We start from the raw sequence: 24472 nt of genomic DNA, 5'->3' as shown, positions 1-24472 counted from the left end.
ATGTGTATAGAGAAAAATATTCATGAGAACTTATTTTTAGGGGAGGAGCTGTTACACCACTCCAACAATTATTATTGACCTTAAGATTTTTTGCTTCTGGAAGCATGCAAGTATCAGTAGCTGACTACATGGGTATATCAAGGGCAACAGCGTCCAGAATTATCAAAAGAGTTTCTGCAGCAATTGCATCATTAAGCAGACAGTACATTAAAATGTATGAAACAAATGATGAAATGGTCCAAGCTGCAGAAGAGTTTTATGCCATTGCACGATTTCCAAGATGCATAGGTGCAATTGATTGCACTTTAATACGAATCGATTCTCCTGGAGGTGTAGATGCAGAAATATATCGCTCAAGAAAAGGATTTTTTGCGTTAAATGTCCAAACAATCAGTGACTCTACCTTAAAAATCAGAAATATTGTTGCACGATGGCCTGGTTCTGTGCATGATCAAACAATATTTAACAATAGTGGCATAAAACAAAGATTTGAAGCTGGAAACTTTGGTAGATTTGTACTAGTTGGTGATAGTGGTTATGGTTTAAAATCATATTTAATGACCCAGCTACATGATGCTAGAACAGAAGCAGAAAATCTTTACAATGAATCTCTCATAAGAACCAGGAATGTTGTGGAAAGGCAATATGGGGTATGGAAACGACGGTTTCCAATTTTAAGAAACGGAATGAGACTGAATTTGGATGTAACTATGAATGTAATAGTAGCTACAGCAGTACTGCATAACATAGCCATAGAAAATGGAGACTTGTTTCCTGTAGATCTTAATCTAGATCGACAAGAAGATAATTTGCCTCAGTTTCAGGGAAATTTAGATAATGGAAGACATTATCGTGAATTATTTATTAGACAGCATTTTGGAGAATTATAGATTTAAAATTATAAAATTTAAATTAGTTTTATACTTAAGTACTAGATTATTGTGTATAAATGTATTACATTAATTTTTAGTTTTACCTTTTTTAAGATAAATTTTATACGATGATTCTCAATTTCAGTAAATTTACACTTGTATAATTGTACCTATATTTTTATGTATAAATGTATTAGATTTATTTTTATTTTCATTTTTATTGAGATAAACTTTATAGGATATTATGATGCTCAAATTTTAGTAATTTACATTTTTATTATTGTAGGTATATATTATTATGTTTAAATGTATTAGTTTTATTTTCACCTTTGTTGAGATAAATTTTATATTTATTTCAATAATTGATATTTTAATAATTGTACCTATACGTTATGTATAAATGCATTATGTTATTTTTACTTTCACCTTTGTCAAGAAATTTTATAGGATATTATGATGCTCAATTTCAGTAATTTACATTTTTATAATTGTAGCTATTTATGTTATTATGTATAAATGTATTAGTTCTATTTTTACTTTTGTCAAGAATAAATTTTATAAGATATGATGGTTAATTTTAGTAATTTACATATTTATAATTTTTGTACATATTTATTAATTCAGCAATTTCTGTACTGTGTTCTTAAATGTTTTGAATAGTTTCAATTTACTTGTGGAATATAAGGGACAATAAAACACAACACTTTTTGTACACTATATTTATTATAAATTTTGTTGAGCCAAAATTTTTTGTTTTAATTTTAATTCCATTTCTAATATTTTAATTTTTAAATCCTGCTCCCTTATATCTCTCTCATGTTTAGCCTTTTCCCTCTCTTCCTTTTCCTTTTGCCTTTGATTTTCTTCAATTAATACTTCCAGCTTGTGTTCATAATATTTTTTCTTTGCCTCAATGGCAGGATTTAAAACTTTAGGCCTCAGCTTTTGATGGGCTGTTTTTTTTAATTTTTCCGGAACATACTTGTTCCAGTTTTTTCTGGGTGAATTCTAAAAACAAGAATTATTTAATTACAACTGTACATTTTTATTACATCTTTACTACCTGTTCAACTACTTCTAAAGAAATTTTGGAGTCTGTATTGTTATCACTATGTTCAAATTCATCTTTTGATGTTGTTGATGATTCTTCAACAATTAAAATCTAAAAAAAATGTGTTAGAAAAGATGTATACAACCTTTATATAAATATGCATACGTTATTGACATCCATTTCAAATAATTCTCCAACATCATTTTGTATATCCTAAAACAATTGAAATTAATAATTATGTTATAAAAAAACCTGTTTAAACTTAGTACTTTATTGATTTCAATAGAATCAGAATCAAATTCTGCATTCAAACCCATTACTGTCTTTAAATTCATCAAATCCAGTACAGCATCTGTACTGGTGTCTAAATAAAAACTGGAGCATGGGCCGCCACCAGTCCCCGCTTGGTAGCACCTTAACTTGGCAACTTCCTTTCTTGCCTTGCTCTTTATGTTATCATATTTGGCCCGTACTTGATCCAGTGTCCTGGCATGAAAGTTTTTTGCGTTAAAATTAGCCACAATTTTTTTCCAAGCATTTTCCTGCAAATGTAATTTTTATTTTCCATATATAAACAAAAATATATATAATAAAAACTAACCTTCTCATTCCAATTTAGTTTATTTGTTGTTTTACACTCTATGATTGATTTATATTTAGAGACTTCCTCGATGAGTAAAAGTTCCTCCTCTTTCGTGAAATTCACAGAACGACTTCTTTTCGCTGCAGACATAATTATCAACTAACTTTTAACACCTAACTTTACAAACAAATAACAACTAACTTTTAATACCTAACTTTACAAACAATTAACAACTAACTTTACAAACAATTAACAACTAACTTTAACTTTACGAACAATTAACAACTAACTTTAACTTTATAAACAATTAACAACTTTTACAAACAATTTAAGATACAAAAGATATACCACGTTATTTCGATTTCGACAAAAACCCGGCAAAATTGACATAAACACGATTACCAACCTACCAAATTAAACACTAAAGTTTACTTTTACTAATGAAAAGAGCTGTAGGTATTATGAAACCGGGTGCAACACTAAAGTGCACTTTAGTGTAAAGTGAACATTAGTTAAAGTGTACTTTAGGTTGCCATTATGAAATCGGGCGTAAGTCTTAAAGAATCCTATGAAATTTGCTAAATGTGTCTCGCATCATTCATAGGGCAAGTTCAATAGTTTAAATAATTAGCCTCAGGGTTAAATAAATTAAATAACTTTTAAACTATTTGACCGATTGGGGGGAAATTTCGAACAAATTTAAAAGACGGTAATTTCTCGATGTTCAAATGTATTAATACCATTTTATTTTGTTAATAAAAAAATTAATAAAACTTATAAATTAGTGCAAAAAAACTGCTTTTTTGCAAATATCTCCGTAAATTATTTATCAATTTTAATAGAAAAAACGGGAAAATAAAGATTCTTGATGTAAAAAATGATATATTTAAATTTAAAATGTAATGTAAATGTAAATGTCTATTTAAAATGTAAGGGAAAAAACTTATAGACAAAAAATCAAATTGTGACCATAAATTATTGTTTAAAAAAAACGCAAGGTAAAAATACGAGTACCTTCTCATCTATTCGTCATCTAGTAACCCCCACCTACGTCTTAAAAGCTTCATATATCTGCGAAAAATTTTGCCGTGAAATCGATGATTTTTGCATAACCAGACTGGGCTAACCAGTATATATTTTAATTTACAAAGGCATTTTTTAGAAAATTTGAAATATTGAGGTGATAAGTATTTTTGATTAACATATCTGATATAAAAATCACAAAATTAATCCGCTACAGAAATTAAATACTCATTATGTTATATTTTCCTTGAACATATTTAATTTTCATAATATAATTTTACTTTAAAATGCGTTATCTGATTAAATTTTCATTAAATTGTTTCGTTACATAACTATGCATTATGTCGATTTCAAGTCGTAAGATAAAATCTGTATTTTTGTTGTAGAGTACGTGTAGATAGTTACATATGAGTCATTTTTAAGCTACTTGTTGCAAAACAGACTAGCACGCAATGATTTTAGTATCAGAATTAAAAAAACACACGTATAATTTTGAAATTTTGTAATTTCATGATCATTCTCTTCTGCTAAGGCCTAAGATTTATTTGTTTTTTGGAGAACTATGGATAGTTTCATTCAATGTAATCATCGATTTATTAAAATGTCGAAACTGATTCCTTGTAATATTTAGACTTTTGTCGAATATAATTTTCGACATTGAAAATTGTTTTCGACCTGCAAGTCAAAACATCAAATAAAAGTTGATTGGAGCTGTCATTTTTGATTTATTCTTAAAAATAATTAGTTTTTAATTGAAATAAACTGAAGTAGTTGAATTCTGTAGCCTTTTTATTTCGTATAATTAAATTTTTTTCAATTGTTTTTCTGCGTCCATTCTGTTCTTTGCCTATATACTTCGTCAACTTTTATACTTTCGATTGTTCGGTTGAAGAGTTCGTCCAACCAACAGTCTATTAAATATGTATCCAGAAGTAGCAAAGAAAAAATCCAATTAAAAAATAAATTAAAATAAAGTATAAGAAATAACGAGAAAATCGAGAAAACGTACACGAAAGGTATATAAAGTCATGAAACTCCTCATTGCGTCAGATAATGATTTGACCAGCTTAAATGTTGTGAAAGAATAACAATGGAAAAAACATTACAGAAATTACAGAACAAATGAAAAGGGACGACAAAAATAATATTCACAAAATATAAAAATTAAAATGTACTTCAGTCATATATGGTAGATGATTGGTATACTAACTTCGCATCTAGTTATCAAGATATTGATCTACTCGAATAATCATTATCTCACCTTTTAACACAAATTTAAATCCCACTTGTAACACCAATTTTAACGATTTTTTCCTATAATTTCTCAAAATAAACTATTGCTCTGAAAATAAAATTATAAATTAAAAAAACTATATATTTTTGACACCAATTCATATTTCGTTGCGACTACTACAAAGTCATGTGTGATTTAATTAGTTCACGTATCTGTGCAAGTTCTGGGTCTCCAATAATACCAAAGCATCAACTGCAATACTTCTCAAAACGTCTTCTAAAACTGTCAACCAACCTTCTTCGAGATGTTCCAAGAATAAATTCAGTACCGATTTCACACGCTTGGTAAGATTGATTTATCCAAGGATTTTTAAGAATAGTTTAGAAAAAATAACAGAATGGAAAACATTTCAGCCACTTAACAAGAAAAAGTCACTTAACGACAAAGCCACATTATTAATAATAAATGCAGAATAACTGAAATATACAAGACTACTTATTAAAATTGTGTCTGGTTTACTTCTATAATCTGTACTAAAATAGCATAAGACAACAAAAAATGATGTTTGGAGACTCATATTTTTATTTATTTTAAATACAATCTGTTACATAATAAATAACACTAAGCATTTTTGTAAAACAAACAAATGTAAGCAATAGTTTTAGTCTAATGACTATTAACGCCTAGTGAGTTTATTACTAATAACTAAAATTGGAAAATCATAGAAGTTAAATTTGTTAAAAAATTGAAACGAGATGACTTAAGGATCTATTCCGAACACAAATTATACCAAAAACATGAAGAAACGATTACAAAATATGTTCCAGGCTCTGATAGTAGAATAACCATATGAGTGTTTTCCTTCTCTGCAAGCTCTCGTATTTTATATCTTTCATTAACTGTTATACAATACAAGTCTTCGACAGGTCTGCTACATACAATCTCTCCTCCAACGTCCAATGTACCTTTTATTTGGTCTCAGTGTACCCCCTGATTTTGTATTATGGTGACATCGAACCATTTTATAGAAACAGCAAGTCTGTGGAAATAGTCTTACCATGCTGACTACGACCTATTTAAAACACGAGTTTGCAACCGGTTTCCCCACTTCGCTGACTCTCTTTATATATTTACTTGTGTTTTCTTTCTCAAACTTAATACTTATTTCATTTTTCATGACTGTGCATGTCAGATTCACGGTGTGTTTTAGTAGATTTTATGTATTTCTTAAAGTTGTTATTAAGCAAAATGAAGTCAATTTGATTCCTAGCAATTTTATCTTTTCTATCTGCAGTTGATTTCTAAGTATATAGCCCTCTAGGATATCGTTTGAAGAAGGTGTTGGCAATTAACAGATTTTTCTCCTGATGCCTCCTTCAGCACCACGACCAACTTTGGCGTTAAAGTCACCCATAATTATCGTTATCTCGGCTCTTCTTGTCTGTCGCATTATTTCATCTATGTTGCTATAAAACTTTTCAATTCCTTCCTCTGATTTGTCACTTGTTGGAGCATAGACCTGAATATTATTTAGGTTTCTAGGAGTTGTTCTGAATTTCAACATTACAGCTATGATGGTAAATAAAAAGTAAACTGTTTGTAGTTAACTTTGTATAATTACCTACATTACAAAGAATTAATGTGTATTTGTCACTTATTGTATATTGAAGTACTTACATGAACGACGTAATAAAAAAGTTGCCACAGGTTTTTTTATCACTTTATTTATGATAGAAAAATATGTGGACTGAAAATAGCTTAACTGTATGCGATTTGCTAGCGTGTACAAAACATATGACATCTATTGTTTACGTCTTATAAACACCTTTTTCTGAATTAAAAAAATGTGAATGCTGGTTTATTATATTCAACAGATTTTTTACTCGCAGGATTCAAAGATCATCGTGCTGTATTGTGATAATACTTTAATAATATATTATATAATATTATTTTAATAAAATGAGTCATAAACTTATCACATCAAAACGGTTTCTTTGAAATATAATTATAAGCGTAACTTAGGATTTTTTCGAACGCACCTCAATTGTTTTCAGAAAGCTAATTACTTATATTGAATTTGAGGCCAAGATCACTGAGATCGTGTTTTAAGCCTTTAAACGTCAAGTAACCGTTTAATTTTTGCATTTAGGTGTTCTTAATGCATCTGTACGTGTTTTCGAAAGTAAAACTGGTGGTATGTAATTCGCGTTAAAATTTTATATGTCAGTCATACGATAATTTTTACTACTGCCCTCTGACATGCAGTTATAAATTTTATTAGACGGTAAAGAAAAAGTCCTTGCTATGAGATTTAAAGATCAAGGATTTTGGTAAAAATAGTTTAATTAAATGCAAAAAATATATTTATATAAATATTTATGTAATAGTCACATGTATAAGTATATTTTTTTATTGGTTTTCACGCCGTTTTATATTCGATCTAACAAGGAATAAATTTATATCATCATTTTGTTCTTCTTTGATTTCCCCTGTATTAGTATGACTCTAACAAACACAAATTATTCAATATTTGTTGTGCTTTTACTTTTTAGCCATGTAAGAATGTATCTTATATGTAAATAACTGTTTAATTTTTATACGACGAAACAGTTGTGTATCCTGTACTTCATGAATTTGCGACTGTGTTGGATTATCGCTAGAAAATCGACAGTCAATGGCCACTCTACTGTATGACATAAGAAGTACAAAATTAATTTGCTCAACTAATCAAAAAATGAAACAAGTTATTTCTAAATTAAAGAATTAAAAAATAGTAATTTACGTAACAAGTTCTGAAAGTGATATTTTACGAGACGACTAGGAAGTTTCCAGGAGAATCCTGGAATCCTGCGAGTCTCGTAAAATTACTTTTGGATCGTGTTACGTACAATATTTTTGCCAGACTGTCACACTGAAATAAAATGTGCTCTGCTGTTTCTTCTTCGAGTTGACAGAATCGGCACAGATCATCATCTGATAATCCCATCAGCTTTAAGTGCCTATTCAGCTTACAGTGCCCTGTTAGAAGACCTACTATGGCTTTGACTGTTTTCCTGTTTTTGCTTATTAGGTCTGCCGTAAATGTTGTCAAATGTTCTGTAATGAACTGTTTCGCCTGTCTTTGTCCTGGTGAATTCCTCCACCATTCTAGAGATTTGTGAGCTACCCACTTCCTTGTAGCCGTTCTTGTTACTGACTTTGCAACGCCGCAGAAGGGTTCCGGTCCAATGAATGGCATTGATGAGCCTTATTAAGCCATTTCATCTGCTTTTTCATTACCCTATGACCCTCGTGCCTCGGTACCCAGGCTACCGTAACCTTGCTACGGTCTTCTAGTTTATTTAGGGCACACACGCAATCCCATACTAGCTTAGAATTGACCTCTACAGAATTAAGTGTCTTAAGCGCTGCCTGACTATCCGTGAAGATGGCAACTGAACAGAACGTTCTTTCCTGCCTTTCTATTTCTTCCACCCAGTGATGGATTGCTGTTATTTCCGCCTGGAAAACTGTCACACCCTTAGATAGACTTACCGGGAAATGTATCCCTTGATTTGTTCCTACTATGCTGGCTCCCACAGCCTCCGATGTTTTTGAGTCATCCGTATACCAGATACCAGCAGCTTGTATGGGTACACCAGCAGTATTGAAATTAGTGTTACACGTGTCAGTACTTTTACTATTTTTTGAGATATTAACTTGGTTGCGGCCATTTTCAATCTGTGAAGCTATGTGAATTTTATTTCTTAAAGAACTTTTTACGTATCTCTCTGCTACATTAGTTGACTTCCATCCTCCGTGTCTTTTCAAGTTGTTTATAGTACCACCACTATCACCCAGGATGGATTTTATTTTAAGGAAAGCAATAAATTTTGGATAACGGCTTATATCTATATTATTTTTAATGTTAAGTATGGACTTAAGCATCGAGTAATTGCTCCATAGGCTTGACGGCTTCAAGATACATATTAGATTTTTCCAATAGATATTCAAGAATGACTTCTTCATTATAGTATGTACATTTTTATCATTGCTCCATTTTTGAAATAAATCGTAGACCAATTCATACCTCTTTCTTGACTTTACCGGCAATAATTCATAAATAGCGGCTTTAGCAGTTTCCCTAATCTCATCTGGAATCATTTCGGCTTCACTTTCACTGCTGATTTCCATTTCTTGGAATTGAAAAACGAAAAACTGCGCGAAAACACACGAATCTTAAATGACAAGCGTTGTCATAATAAAATACAAAGTTGATGTTATTGTCAAAGCCGTTACCTAGCTACCCAAAATCGTTCCGAAAGTGAAAATTTAATTTACTAATACTTTAATAAATTTCGATTTAATAAATCATACCGAAAGTTTTATTGTCTGGACGGCTGCAGAAAAAATCCATATTCTACAGTAAATCAATATTTTACAGTATCAATAAAAAGTTATTTACAGTAAATTCTTTTTAATATAATTAATGTGCACTGCACATTTCACGCGGAAATGTTTGTTTGCCTTCCAGTTATACCTTTGTTGCTCAACAATAAAGACAGTTCAATGTTAATTAACAAGATTATAAAAATATTTAGATTTTTTGAACATATTTTTATTTTATATTTACCTTTAAAATTTTTGTTAATTATTACGAAGACTTTAATGTGGTTTTACTCAGTGAGCTCTGAGAGATCAACATAAGGGTAGATATTTATTGAATCCTTCATAGCGTGTACTTATATTTTTTACTATTCGCAGAAACTGATACCTTACTTAAGCAATATTCTTAAACCGATTGCAAATTATTGATTCTTTAATAAGTTTATCATAGTAATAATTGTAATTTGTAAGATTTTGTTTGTTTATCGACAGTGAAAGGCTACGAGGAGATCACCAAATATGTAGGAGCGGTAACCAAAATGAGGACATGTTGGAAATGATGCGCGTAATACTGTCAATGCGCTATGATATGAAGAGCGAAATAAAAAAACCTGAGAGCAAAGGAAGACTTTGGATTGCATAAAAGAATTAAAGGAAACGAATATGGAGTTAGAGAAAGGACTCAAAGAAGCAAATGATAAAATAGAACGAATTGAGAGAGACAAAAGAAAACATCAAATAATTATTAGGCTTAACTATGGGTACGAACGATAACAAGAGTACTAAACACAAACTAGAAGAATTGATTGAAACAAATCTTCAGGTAAATATTAGACTGAGCGAAGACACCAAAATTGATAATAAAATATTGTCTGTACTGAAGAATAAAAGTAAACTCAAACATATATCAGGATAGAATGACATGACAAAAACGAAAAGAGAGATAAGGCAAAAAATAACAAAACAAGAAAAAAAATAAGGGAATTACAACAAAAATAGGGTAGATGAAGCTAAATATTAACGGAAAAGAATTGAAATAGGACAGAGATAATAATAAACTGACAGAAAGACCACAAACCATCGAGGGAGGACGCTCAAAAAACTAATACGAATGCAAAGACGATATCTATAATAATTATGACGACCAAGATAACAGACCTGGCAAAAGAAAACACTAATGAAAATAACAAAACTAGATATACAGAAGTAAAAAAGAAACGCAATAGAAGGAAAAGAGTAAAGCCCATTAAAATAGGATCCTGGTATATCAAAACCATGCTAGCAATAAGTAAGATGCAAGAAATAGTCTTAGAAATGAAAAAATATACTGAAAATTTTAGTTTTGCAAGAAATACGATAGAAAAATTGAAAAAAAAAATTTACTATGTACTATTCAGGAGAAAACAAGCAGGGGAAAATGGGACATCATTTATGGTGAATAGAATTCTGAGAATAGAAGTAATATAATTCAAAGCAGTTAATGGAAGGATATCCTATATAAGAATTACGAAAAAATAAGCAAACATAATATTACTTAACTGCTATGCCCTCACAGAAGAATAACCCAAGAAGATAAAGTAGCATTTAATGACATCCTAGGAGAAACCTGTGAAAATATCCCCAAAAATGTTATCTTAACACACACACACACACACACACATATATATATATATATATATATATATATATATATATATATATATATATATATATATATGTACTCAGTACAAAACGTAAACACAAAAGAAAACACAAAATAACTTTTAATAAAATAATCTTTTAACTTAACTTTTATCATTCAGAGAATATATTGAAGATAGAAACAGGATAAATAAAGAAGTACGTAATAGGTAAACATCGTAAACATAGAGTATTTACACATATGTCTCGAGAATTTTACATCAATAATATTCTTTACTCAAATTAATCCATGCAATATCAATTGGATTCATTATAAATTTTAATAAATTTATGTTTTCCTCTATGGCAATTACGATGGTGATTCCTTAATTTCAAAGTTAATTTTGAAACAATAACCTATTTTGCGGACGTGCATTATCTTTATGGATTAGCAGAAAAATGTAGCAATTAAAAGACAATTATACATGCAAGTTTATTGATAATCCGTCCGTTCTGTACCTTTTGATAAGTTTTACACTGCCTCATTCTATTACAACTAAATATGTCGAAATTTGCATCGAACTACGTGATAAAAACAATATTGGTTTGGAAATATTTTTGGATGGTGGATGGGTAGGTTTCATGTGATTTAGGAGTCATTTAATAGTCTTCAAAAAAGTGTTTGCTGCTTGCTATCGACTGCATTGCAGTCATGTAAGGAATGGTTTACTGTAATGTAAGGAATATTTTATTAGAATGTCGCTTAAATCAAAACCCACACTTCGACTTGTATGCCGAATTAGCTAAAACTAAACTTTCCACCCCCATAAATATTTGTACAATCCTCACAAATATTAATAAAAATACAATAAACACCTTATGCAACTTTATTTCTACCTTAATTAATTCCTGCAGCCAATTCCCAGCGATTATTTTGACGTCGTCTGTCCATCGTGTAGGTGGTATACCTCTTCTTCTTCTCTCAGCTGGTGGCATCTATAGTGTAATTTTTTTGGACCACCACTCATCGTTCATTCTGGCTACATGACCTGCCCAGTTCCACTTCAACCATGCTATGCGCTCTATGACATCTGTGACGCCTGTCCTCGTTATTCCTTCGTTTCTAACTCTGTCTCTGAGATTCAGTCCAAGTTGCGAGCGTTTCATTCGTCTTTAGACTACTCTGAGTTTGGTTGCTGTAATTTTGCTTCTTTTTCAAATAATTTGGCATTTTGCTTTTGAAGATGTCTGATAGAGCTCCATATGCGGTTCATATGCGGTCCGCGCTAAAGTGATTTTTCTTTGCAGTTAAGCAGTTTGGTTTTCTCTAGCAATTTGGATTTCATGACCTAAGTAATTATATTTATAAACTAATCCTACTTCGTTACTTGTATTGTGTCTTTCCAAAATTATTGTTCAAACAAACTTCGTTACAGGCGGTCTCTAACTCAGTAAGCATAGTTCCAATCTCTTTTAAGTTATCTGTTATATGTTAACATATTGTAACGAGAAAGCTTATCAACGTACCCCATATAACGGTTGCATCTCTTAGAAAGATTATGCGTGTTTGAGAATCTTCAAGATGTAGCGACCGGCTTAAGATGGGTACACATATGCGAGCCGAACTGTTCGCGAACTGCTCGTGAGCTGCTTGCGAACAGTTCGTTGAAAATATGTTTATGTTTCGACTATCCAATACCCTAAGTATCTAATAACAACCCGAGAATTAATTTACTTCGTTATTCTAAATATTTTGGTATTTTGTTTACATTATCTGTTATTAATTTCTCTCGTTACTTTTGAATAAGCCGCGCTCGTTCAGCAATTTTGTTTAACCGAATGATCTCATCGCACACTTAGCAGAAACAATTTAATAGTCTCGAACACCGTAGAAATTTAACTGCGAACATTCTTTGTGTTCGTCCCAAAAACCGACAGGCCGTGGTTCCCGACGAGCAACGAACGAACAGCTCGTAAGCGGTTCGTCCCGTAGTACAAATTAACGAATATAGCGTTCACAAACGGTTCGCGAACAGTTCTGCTCGCATATGTGTACGCGCCTTTAGAGAGCAAGGCGTTTATGTAAGCGAGAATAGAGGTAGACTATTCCAGATTTTTCTAGTAAATAATAATTTCTTTCATATATTTCATATTTAAGAAGCGCTGTTGTTAGTTTTAATGAGTTAATACGAGAATATAGTACTGTAAATAAATAGTTTATATAAATTAGAAACGCTAGTTTTATTTTTTAACACGTCGCAGTATGAGTACTGATAACAGATCGCAGAATGTTGAGTTGTTTCCAGAAAAATAGTGAAGTTTTTAAAAACCGGTAAAAAATAGTTATAGGGAATATCACAAAGATCAAATAAAATATATACAAATATAAAGAAAACAGTACAAAAAATAATAGGAAACTAAAGGAAAAATTAAAGATAAAAAAGAAAAAAAAATTATATTAATCTATATTAGTTGTGATATAACAAATTGATTGCAGTTCAGAATTGTCAAGAAAATATTTTATTTGCTCGTTTTAAAAGAACAAATGCCGATTTGGTTTGCCAAGGATAATGCACCGAAAAAAAAATTAATAATTTTCAGTAATAATATACGCACTCTATTACTTTTTCAGGAAACTGCATACACAATAATAAACAGTAGTTAAAATAATAAAAATACAATCTCTGCGTATTTAATTATCCTGTTTACTGAAACCTTTAGTTTTTATTTACAAAATGATTATAAAACGATACGTATAATTTAATTTTCTAGAAATAGTCTGCGGTTTTCCTTTAACCTCATAATTCTAAGAATGGTGTGTTTTCTTTCCTATTGACTTAGTGTTCTCATAATTCTTCCTTGCCGTACTATAAACGATTTGCTGATGTTTACAACAACCTAAATAGAGAGTATATATTTACTTTTTACGTAGAGAAATACGATGACAGAGGAATTTATCACGTAAATAACATAAACTCATAACTTAAATATTTTATAATTTTAATTAATATATTTTATCAAAATTGAAAATCATTCCCAATATATCAAATATACCCAAATTAATTTGTGTTTAAAATTTTCCAATGTCATTTATAGTGAACTAGGTAAAAATTAATAGGATTTCTTCTTTTAGTTTTGTTGAAATATTTTATATATTCGTTTTTTAAAAGTTTTTCATCTTTTGTGGCTTAAAAGAAAGCATCTACCAATACTTTATAGCCCCCCATAAAATTATTAGACTCTCCGAGATATAGCAAACTGATTACCGGCATCTCATCACGGACGTGTACGAACTCATCACTATATAGCCACCCATAAAATTATTAGACCCTCGGAGATATAGTAAACTGATCACCGGCATCCTTTGGAGATTGGTAAACTCATCACCGCAGATAGGTAAACTCATCACCGGGATTTTTGCCTGGTTTCTTACCTGTTACACTTTTCGTTTATATGATAATTTAATAAATTGAGAAATTATTTTAAGCAAGTTGCTTTAAAATTTAACTGAGATATTAATATGTCTCACAGTGTGGCCCATTAGGCGTATCTGCCAATCTAAATGCTTTTGAGATCTAAAAATTTAGTTGCATAGGATTTCGATAGTGAACTTTAAAATGAAAATATTTGTCAACATGTGCTATTTTTGTTTATATCAAAAGTAGTCCCCAACTTCGTTATTTGATTTTCATTGCATTTTTATATTTCTCATTGAATTCTTGAGATAATTTGTTGAGCATACATTCGGTCTAAGTCTTACCGTTTTAGCGTTATTTGACTATCTTGAAAATAATAGGCGATTTTGGACAGTTAGTAAATATAAATTATCTAAAAAAAATAGGAAAAGCTAAAACCTTGAGTGTGCTATTAGTGCATAGAAGTCGAAGGAAACTTAATTTTCTACACCTAATTTCGCTGATTATTTTCTGTTTGATCAGGATGATGCGCGAAAACCAGTGCGAAACAACTAAACAAAAACGGTATAAAATTTCTACTCACAGTTTTATGACATTTAGCCTTACACCCTTTCGTCGCACAAGTCCACAAAAGCAATTTGATTTTTTTAGAGTCTTTCGCAATTGAAATTTGAAATTATTGATAATCATCATTTTTTGTCCGCGTTGGCTCAGAACGTAATCAATTAGCAGTTCACTATCCATGCTGAAGGAACAAGGGCAAATGAAGAGAAATTTTTCTTTTCGCATGATTTTATGTAGCTATCAATAGAATTTTGTGAAATTCCCAAATAAAAACCAATAAATTGAAGTTGCATTTGAGACATCTGGATTTGGATTATTCTGTGAAATTACCAAAAACTAGCCGTTTGCAAGAATTTTATGGTCTATACCTGATCCGGGGTGTAGGTAGACCAGTGATCAGTTTACCAATCTCTTAGGGTCTATTTTGAAAATCCTACTTTTATAGCGGTGATGAGTTTGTACTATGTACGAGGGTATTTATGGTAATTGGTGATGAGTTTACGTGTACCCCTCATCACCGCAGATAGGTAAACTCATCACTAGCATTTTTCTTTAAGGCCCTGGTTTCTAAAGTGGAAGATTGCCTTTAAAAAAAATCTTACCTGTTATACCTCTTGTCTAAGAGGTAATCTATTAAATTTCAGAAATTATGTTAAGCAAATTGCTTTAAAATTTAACTGATATATTTATTTATATTGGGTGTCTTACGGTTAGTGGCTTATTATACCCATTAGAGGTAATTCACTACCAATTTTGAAGAAAAAAGGACAAATAAAGAACATTTTTTTTCTTTTCGCATAGTTTTAGGCAGCTATCGATAAAATTTGGTGGATTTTTCTTTTAAATTATCAAACCTTAGCGGTTTGCAAGCATTTTATGGTGTTAACCTGCCACAGGGTGTAGGTAGGTCAGTGATCAGTTTGCAAATCTCTCTGGGTATATTTTAAAATCGCTAGTATTATTGCGGTGTTAATTATTGTACTCCTTTTTGGTGTATCGTTGACTGCTTTTTCGCGAATGAAAAGTATTTTTAATAACAAAGAATAATTTACAATGAGGCCAAATCAAGTAATGCAAGCTGTTGATTTGCATGATGATAAGCATTTAATTCGGTATTGAATACATATGTATTTTACAAATGTAAATATATTACTATATTTTACTATATAAATATTTCTGTGTCTTAGTAAAAAAAACGTTAAGACGTATGTAATAATAGCATTTTTGTCATTCCACTTAAAAAAGTAAGACTCTTTTTCTTCTTAGACCGGTTAGTCCTCCAGGATATTTGGAGTTTCAGGATGGTTTCCGACCGCCGCTCTGGAGGAGGAACGAAGGTTTTTCGATTCCAAATATTCGTTAGTATTCTATGCACGGTAGATGCCTCTAATCTCGAGATGCCGGCCTCTCAAACCTCGGCATGTAACCAAGTTCACACCCCTCGAAGTATAGGATCGCCGGCAGAGTGTTCACTCTTTGACTAGCCCTGTATTGCGGAGTAATCGTAAATCCCGTTGGCTCTTTTATTTACTATCTCAATCACGCTCGATATCAAAGGTCACTCCATACCGCCACCTCTTGTGAAATAATTCCAAGTCCTGTAAGGACCTTTATTTATTTCTAACGAATATTTTGGCGACGAAGTGCTACTTTAGCTCGGCCGCCGATTAAGGAGTAATTCTAAGTCCATCCTGGCTTTTATTTACTTCTAACCGTGGTGGTCTATTGGAACGCTGTGGCAGTTGGATACAAACGAACGGTATCTCCCTGACTAGTGAGCGTTCTCTTCGAGCTGCTTGATAGCTTTTGCGAGGTAATTATAAGTCCATTGCCAGACTTTTCTTTACCTCGACAAAAGATAAGCGAATAGTAAACAAACGCCGGTTCCTACACTTCCTATGGTTTGATTAATGTCGTAGGCATAAGGCTTCGTCTTTATTTAAACACTTAAACAGCTTTAGAAACTTCGTCAAAGTGAAGTCCTCTTAGTTGGATGAAGATTTTTCACAAAGGTGAGAAATAAAACGCAGAAAGTTAAAAAAGGCTCCTCAGCCAACGAGGTCTTGGCGGGTATCAAGGTGTAGACTGACTTGATCCCGATCGGAAGATGCGCTACCTTTTTATGCGTTTTTTGATTGCATCTCCGCAGAGATATTCCATCGAAAGGCCAATATAAACGCAGTTAATATCACCCTTTGTTATTGGCCGGCTAGAGTAACAATCTTCGCTGTGATTCGTTCACTCTGGCGATACCAAGTCCCTACGCGGCTGCTACACTTATAACAATATTATTATATTGGCATTCTGCGAACTACAATATCCGATGATTCGCAACGATTTCGGAAAACTGGTTCTTACTCAAAAAGACTTGAACAGGAAAGACCAAGAGCAACATGAGCAAAAGCCATGAAAGATCGGTTTCTTAGACTGCAAGTACTTCGAGAGCGGACAGTTACTGCTAGAGCTTTGACTAGGAGACTGGTAGATGTGTATGGTACCATAGTTTGACCCAATACCGTACCGAGAAGATTAAGCGAACACAAGTTATAATCTTGTGTACCTACAAGATGCTCTTTATTGGCAGTTTATCTAAGAGAATGCTTGGAATTCTCTCGTGCTTATGCAGATTGGGATATGGAAGATTGAAGAAATGTTCTTTATACAGACAAGTCTCGTTTTACGAGATATTAACCTGATGGTAGACAAAAGTGTGGAGAAGGGCTGGATAAGGCTATGCTCAATTTTGCTTTCCTCCTAGAGTACAGTTTGGTATTGTAGGTTTAATGGTATGGGAAGACATTTCTTTGGAAGCACATAATGATCTTGTTATTTTAGGGAGAAGTGGCCTTAATGCTGATAGGTACATTAGGGAATCTCTGAAAAAACATGTGATATATGCATTTTCAATTTTTTTCAGGAAAAAAATTTCTTTTAGAGGGAGTTTTTTTTAGAGGTATAAAACTTTGAAATGGAATAAAAAAAGATGATTTTTATAAATTGACATGAAATTGACTTTATTCGAAAGATATTCTTTTGGCATTATAATTTAAATATAATCCCTGAAATACGACCGTCATGGCTGGCTCTGATATAGTCTACTCTGGAGGTCCAATTTTTGATCACTTTTTCCAATATTTGTCGCCGTATATCGGCAATAACGCGGCGAATATTGTCCTCTAAGTAGTAAGTCGTTTCATGGTTATCGGCGTAGACTAGTACCTTCACATATTCCCACATAAAACATTGTAGTGGTAATAAATCGCACGATATTGGAAGCCAATTCACGGTCCAAAACGTGATACTATGCGATTACCAAACGTTTTCTTCAATAAATCAATTGTGGCACGAGCTGTGTGGCATGTTGCGCTGTCTTATTGAAACGACAGCTCTTGCACATCATGGTTGTTCAATTGGGAATGAAAAAGGCAGTATTCATGGCTCTATAGTGGTCACCATTGACTGTAACGTTCTGGTCAGCATCGTTTCTGAAGAAGTATGGTCCAATGATTCCACCAGACCATAAAGTACACCAAACAGTCAATTTTTCTGGATGTAATAGTTTCTCAACATGCATTGGAGAATTATCTTAACTCCAAATAGGGCAATTTTGTTTGTTGACGTAGCCTTTTAACCAAAAGTGAGCTTTATAGCTAAACAAAATGCGCTTATGAAACTCGAAATCCACGACAATCTCGTTTTGGACCCACTCACCGAATCTACGAATCTACGAATCTACACCTTGCTAATTGATGATGTACCTATAATTCTTCCGTGATTGAATGAGTTGGATTTTGTAAGCACGCAAAGCAAGATCTTTTCGCAAAATTTTTCATAAAGTGGATGGACACGTATTCAACTGCTGTACGCGATGGCAGATATACTGATTCAGGTCTTCCTATATTCTATGCTCTACAGCAGCAACAACTTCTTCTGTATGCATTGTATGACGTGTCTGTGAATGCATATTATTATTTGGAGTAAACGAGGTGCAAAAACGTTTCACGGTTAATCGAATTACTTGCTCTGATGGACTATTATGTTGACCATAAAATGGACGTAGTTCGCGATACGTATTTCGAACAGAACCACAATTTTTAAAATAAATTTGTACAATTTGGAAGCGCTGTTCGGGCTTCAGGTTTATTCATGCTAAAATGCCAAACCGAACCTTACATAAATCACTTGACAGCTGTCAAAATGGCCGACAGTTAAAAAAGTGTTACCAACTTACATTTCTATACCTCTAAAAAAAACACCCTTTATTTCAGGATAATGCTCGACCGCACATAGCCAGGGTAATGGTGCAATACTTTACAGATTTTGGTATTTGCGTACTAGCCTAGCTTCCTAGAAGTCCAGACTCTAACCCCCCTAAATAATTTGTAAGACATCTTGTGAAGAGTAGTTAGGCAAAATTAATCAATATTTTGGAACTTTTTTTTAATTTTGTGGTTTGTTATTGAATAGACAATAAAAAAATTTGTTTTTTGTTTGAAAATTTGTTTGAAGTTTTTTTAATACAGTTAATTTTTCGGGGCAGTGTAGTTGTATAAGTATAATTTTATTGATCGACTAACGCACCTGGACTGTATTGCCTATGTGGGAAAATACAAAAAAAAGGTTAATATAAACAGTAAACAAACAGTGTATAATAAATACCTTCAAGATGACCTATTATAGTGCAGGTCAAGATGTATTGTTTTTATGGCTCTGACTTTTAACATTGTTACAACCATAAACATTTTTAATGACAACCATCAAGGGTCTTGGCGCACATTTCCTAAATACACACCTTGCGATTTTAAATAGCACGTGCCAAAACTATTGATGGCTAGAATTAGATGGAAGATTTTTATACCTATAAAATGATTTAAAAGTCAAAGCCATAAAAACAATATATATTTACCTGCGCTATAATTCCAGTTTGCACGATTTTATTTACAATTTAGATGTATCAGAAATTTACTGAATAATTTTTATATAAGAATATAAACGTCTTTATTTCAATAAAATTAAAACGTAGATCGCATTTGGAAAAAGGTACATTATATATAAAAAAAAAACTGACTTAGAAAGAGAAATTTAATATTCTAAAGAACATAGATGTCAAGGACAAAAACGTTTAAGATAAAGTTGAAACTATTTCCTTCAAATGTCAAAACGTTCTCAGGAGCAGATGCTTAGAAAATAAACAAAATGTTTACAAAAAAGTATAAACACTCACAAGCAAATGTTTTCTAAGTGTTATTATATGCAACATTTTCTAGCTAAACAGAATCAGTAATATCTATAGTCTAACAAGAAAAGACTCCAGAGAAAAACAATACAAAACGTAAATAAAAGCTACATCTTCACATCCATATACAACACTATTAGGAGAGAAGCACTAATTTAAACGATTTAAAGAGAATATCAAAAAACAAAAAGTAACTATACAATATAATTAACAATGCGAATTTACTTGAAGTAGAAATGATTGAATGGCTTTTTTTTTCGTAATTTTTTTCACGTAAACTTTCGAACAATTTGTAGTGACCGAAAGAATATTTTAATAATCACCAGAAAATGTATCTGCTATTAGAGCAATCCATGTGAATTGAAGTGTCAAGCAATTTTCTGAACTTCAAACTACGACAAAAGAGATGATTGAACAGAGTACAGGGTATCACTAGTATAGTGGGCGGAGCGGCGAACCCCCAAGATGGTTTAGTTTTCGATAAACCTCAATGGAAACCGGTCAAATTTGGTACTAAAATGTTCATAATGAAAGTCTATACAACATTTCTAAATATTTTTTTTATTGGAGGGGAAGGGAGGATTGGGGGAAAATGTAAATAAATAGGACGCAACGAACATTTTCGCAAAAAATTAAATGTATCCAAACCCAATGCAATATAATATTTAAAGAAGTTTTCTCGATAGTTTTGGACTTTTAAATTGAATGATCAAAAATTTATAGCAATTTTTATCTTTTTTTTTTTATTTTTTTATTATAATATTTATTTTTATATGCCAATATAAAGTGCACATGGAAAATTATGTTATCTTCATGAAAAATTATAACCCTTTGTTAGTCGACTTTTGTTTATAATTGTTATCCCATAACAATGTGCTATTATATTTTAATTTTAACAAAAATTATTTGTAAATTTGGGATCTAATATTAAATTAAAGCAAAATAACTTAGTTTAGAAATTTTTTTAAAAGATCATCATCATCATTTTGGCTTTACAACCCTGTGTGGGTCCTAGCCTCCCCAAGAATTTTTCTCCAGTCGTCCCTATCCATCGCCTTCCTCCGCCAAGCACGTATTTCCATATTTCTCATATCTTGGTCTATGTTATCTAGGTATCTTGTTCTGGGTCTTCCTCTTCTTCTTTGACCAATAGGTCTATCAAGGAGCGTTTTTCTAGCTGGGTCGGTTTGCTCCATCCGCATTACATGGCCTACCCACCTCAGACGTCCTATCTTTATGTGTTTTACGATATCTGGTTCCTGGTATATCCTATAGAGTTCGAAGTTGTATCGTCTTCTCCAGACACCATTTTCATTTACCGCTCCATAGATGCGCCTTAGTATTTTTCTTTCGAAACATCCTAACATGTTTTCATTGCTTTTTGTTAAAGTCCAGGTTTCTGAACCATATGTTAGGACTGGGCGTATTATTGTTTTGTAGAGTTTTACTTTTGTATTTCTTGATATAACTGTAGATTTGAGGTTGAAATTGGCACTGGACACAAATTTTTGACTCGGCTTCTTAAAAAAACTGGAACCATGTGCATATTTTTAAAAATGTTGTAAACGCCGTTTTACAAATATCTCAGATGAGAGACGACTTACAAATAAAAAAAAACAGTGATTACTCGTCCAAAATTGACACATTAAATTTAGTAAAAATCACTTTTTTTTAACAAATTTGCCGGTTTTTTTTCGACTAAACTAAACACGTCTGCTTTCAATGGCCCATCTTCGAAACCTCACTCTTAACTGTAACAACAAGACAAAAAAACGAGAAAACATTTCAAATTTGACGTTATATTTGAACCAACTACTGGGTATAAACAAAACATATAAACGGGAATATTTATTTGGAACGTAGAATATCAAGAAGCTACGATCAAAAGAAAATACCAAAGAAATACGCGTCCGTGATATATGTATAAACAAACTTAAAATGTTTCTATATGAACTCGACGACGCAGAGAGAATTGAAATAATACTTCGGTGTTTTAGCAAATACAAGGGGATTTCAATATATACCAAGGAATTTTAAAATGCGACAAAAGTACCAATATATTTATCAATAAACTCTCCGCCAAGTTAAAACGTAAGAGAGGCTACAAAGAAACCCATGACCTAGAAATTCGGGCTTTAGTTGGGTTACTAATATTATCTGGCATTTGTAAATTCAGCCATAGGAATATCAAAGATTTGTGGGATATTTCAAGGCTTGGAACTCAAACGTTTTAGAAAATTATGAGTTACAATCGTTTTTATTTTCTCATAAAAGGTCTAAGGTTTGACAATATAAATACTCGCGAAGAAAGAGTATTGCTTGACAAGTTTGCTACCATTAGAAGTATTTATAATCAGTTCAACAATAATTGCCCCACAAATTATTCGCTTGGCGAATTCGCAATCATTGATGAACAACTATTGAATTTTAGGGGTATGAATGCTCTTTTTGACAGTATCTTCGAAAGAAGCCGGCACGATATGGCTTAAAGTTTTTCGCTATATGTGATGCCAAGAAATTTTATACCTGACAATTTGAAGCTTATATTGGAAAGCAGCCAGATAGTCCTTTTCAATAGCTATAAGCCCATTGATATTGTATAGCGTTTGTCTAGTACACTCTTCGGTTCAGGAAGAAACATCACAACGGACAACTGGTATACTAGCATACCATTAGCAGAACCATTACTGTCTCACAAATTATCGTTAGTGGGTACACCATGCTTTGCCACTAATAAGGTTCCTGGACAATCTCTATTCGGATTCCACCAAAAAATACCAATGACTCTCTTTCGTACTGCCCAAAGCAAAATAAAAATATAATCTTATTGTCAACTATGCACATAAATGTAATAATACTTTGGTTAAAGTTTCTCCAAATGTGAATAAGCCTGACATAATATTATTTTATGAGTGAGATGGTTGCGTAGACCAAAAATTCCAGACATATAATATTTCAAGAACTTGTCGTTGTTGGCCCTTGAGAATATTTTATCATTTGTATCATCTAAATATAGCTGCAATTACTTCCCACATAATTTATTTTTCTAATAATCCTACTAAAAAAGTTTCCAGATCAAAATTTCTAGAAGAGATTGGATTTACTCTGGTACAATCACAGATAGAAGTTAGGTGATAAGTCAGATCTCTTCCAAACTCTCTGAAAAGAGTCCTAGGTAATGCAGCAACAACCAGTGACAATATGCCTATAAAAAAGGCACGATGCACTATGTCCACGAGCAAAAGATATTAAATGTAAGAGTTCTTGCAAAAATTGCAATAAAAATATATGCCTAATCCATATGAACACAATATGTGATGTATGCTACCGACCGAGGCTGAAAATTTTTTGGTTTCACCTTTTTTACGATATTTTTTTTTACTTTTTTTTTATTTCTTTCTCAGTTGTGCGCAAATTTATTCCTAAAATCTATGTTTATAAAATTCAACGACTACATATGTAGAAAGTAATATTTGTTGAAATAAATAATTTTATTTTGTGACAAACTGTTAACATTATATACCTGAAATATAAAAAGTTTGGGTTTTATTACTTTAAACAAAAAGTAAGACAAAATAATGGGGTGCTGCATACACCCCGGGAGTTGACACGTTCCTGAAATAGGCGCGATTAACGGAGGGTTAAAATATTTGTTTTGTACTAGTGTTTCCTGTCTTTTCGTTCACCAAGGTTCCTTTTTTCATTTACTAAAATACCAATTTAATAAATTTAATAAAATAATATGATCTAACTCTAAAATCGAAACAAAATTGAACTATGCAGCAAATTGAATAATTTTAAGGTTAATTTATTTCTCTTAACTTAACTTATTTCTTAAACAATGTTAATAACCAGTATTATTGAAACAATGAGTGCACGAGATGTATCTGTATAATAATTACAATGAATAATTATTGACCCATTAAGGTATGTCTGTGATGACTGTGATTTTTAAAATGTGCACGAGTGTGTTTCAAATTCGCGTGAGTGTTTTAGTAACTAATAATCGTATTGTCTATTGAATTTAAAATACACCTAAGATTTATAAATCTAACAAAAGGTAAAGCAATTTAATAGTTAAAACCATTATAGCCCATTGTAATATTGAGATTTATAAAATGTCAGGATTTTAAATTATTATTCCTTCCGAATACTATCATTTCATGGTTTTCGTGGGCATTTCAGTGATTTTTTCCAGTATATTGTCGGTCTTGTTACTATTCTATTATGATTCCGTTTTTATAGTCGTTTTCACTGTTTTGGCGTATTCCCTAATATCCTTTGAGGAAAGCTTTCTTCTTCTTAACGTGCCCCATCCCTAAGGACATTGGCAATCGTCATGGCCCATTTGACTCTATCTGTAGCCGTTCTGAAAAGTTCTATTGACGTTCTCCCACTCCATTGTCTCAGATTCTTTAGCCAGGACGTGCGTCTTCTCCCCGGTCTTCTTTTGCATTCCACCTTCCCTTGTATGACCAGGAAAGCTTTCAGTCGTCTCTAATTTTTAC

General features: G+C 32.0%; 1 protein-coding gene and 1 long non-coding RNA gene across 4 annotated transcripts in view; one reads left to right on the top strand and one right to left on the bottom strand.

Annotated features, from left to right (window-relative positions):
* LOC140443645 (aquaporin AQPAe.a-like) overlaps nucleotides 1-24472 on the top strand; it is a 247935-nt gene that overhangs the window by 56280 nt on the left and 167183 nt on the right. The window lies entirely within an intron of this gene.
* On the bottom strand, nucleotides 1604-2273 carry LOC140442755 (uncharacterized). Its single transcript, XR_011951136.1, has 3 exons — nucleotides 2193-2273; nucleotides 2089-2136; nucleotides 1604-2034 (listed from the first exon to the last, which is right to left on the bottom strand). It is a non-coding gene; the product is annotated as an uncharacterized lncRNA (long non-coding RNA).

Source organism: Diabrotica undecimpunctata, chromosome 6 (assembly GCF_040954645.1).
Source record: "Diabrotica undecimpunctata isolate CICGRU chromosome 6, icDiaUnde3, whole genome shotgun sequence".
Taxonomy (NCBI): domain Eukaryota; kingdom Metazoa; phylum Arthropoda; class Insecta; order Coleoptera; family Chrysomelidae; genus Diabrotica; species Diabrotica undecimpunctata.
The sequence above is the reverse complement of the archived record's forward strand: the minus strand, read 5'-3'. Positions and strand labels throughout refer to the sequence as shown.